General features: G+C 41.1%; 1 protein-coding gene across 2 annotated transcripts in view; it reads left to right on the forward strand.

Moving 5' to 3' along the window:
* The window catches only part of Lias (lipoic acid synthetase), an 18,350-nt gene that overhangs the window by 14,709 nt on the left and 2,524 nt on the right, over positions 1 to 1,117 (forward strand). The window lies entirely within an intron of this gene.

Consider the following 1,117-nt stretch of genomic DNA (forward strand, 5'->3'; position numbering starts at 1 on the left):
GTCAGTTACTGCCCGGATGGCTTCAGTAGCGGATCTTCCAGAAACAACAGCGCATGCAGAGCATGGGTACTGTTTTCTGGAAAATGTGTGTTCATTTGACAGCGGTGCCAGCTGCATCTCATGTTGCCGATTCCAGAACAGCGCAAGCATTGAGACCCTATAGTGCTGCTTCTTGTACAGTTAAAAGAGAAGAAACTGTAAAATCACCTTTCCCCTAAGCAAAGTTTAGTGGTTTTATAACTTAATGTTTCACTTTTGGTATTTAGCTCTTGCTTTGTTCAGTTGATTGAACTGATTATAAAAATAAAAGCGTTTTCCAAGGAATTAAAAAGTCATTTCTGGCTAGGAATGTAACTCAGTGGTAGAGCTCTTGCCCAGCGTGCATGAGGCCCTAGGCTGAGTTCTCAGCAGTGCAGGAAGAAAGAAAGGAGGAAAAAGAAGTCATTTGAGCCAGACTTGGCGGTATACGCCTGCAATGCCAGCATTTAGGAGGCTAGTGAAGGAGATGGAGGAGGAAGATGTTGTCCTGGTAGTTGGGGTCAGCAATTGGGACTGGTAAACTAGGTGTTTTGGGATATGTACGCAGTGTGTTAATACCATTAATGGGCATTTATGTGATTGCTGTATATACTGGGGTCTAAATCATAGACATATTTAAGTTAAAGTTCTGTGTAGAAAAATCAACATTTACATATCAGTGATACTCAGTATCCCTATAAAGGAATTTAAGTGAGCTGGGCATGGTGCACACTTGTAATCATAGCACTTGGGAAGGGGGTCAGGCCACCCTCTGCTTTGTTGTGAATTTGAGGCCAGCTTGGGCTCCATGAGACTCCTGTTTAAAAAAGCCAAATAGGAAGAAAGAAAAGAAATTTAAGATATTTTTATGAATAGTTTATCCTACTTATAAAGGCCAAGAATTTGAATTCTAGGTTTGTTTTTTTTTAAGTAGTAAAAGAAAACATGAAGTTGGGTGTGTGTGGGAGGAGTTGGGGGAAGGGTGGAGAGGACTCAAAATGCATTCTACTCATACATGGGATTCTCAGCGCTGACTGACAGACTGACAGGCTTACACACATATATAAAATGCATTATATTCATACATGGGATTCTCAGC

Source organism: Microtus ochrogaster, linkage group LG1 (assembly GCF_000317375.1).
Source record: "Microtus ochrogaster isolate Prairie Vole_2 linkage group LG1, MicOch1.0, whole genome shotgun sequence".
Taxonomy (NCBI): domain Eukaryota; kingdom Metazoa; phylum Chordata; class Mammalia; order Rodentia; family Cricetidae; genus Microtus; species Microtus ochrogaster.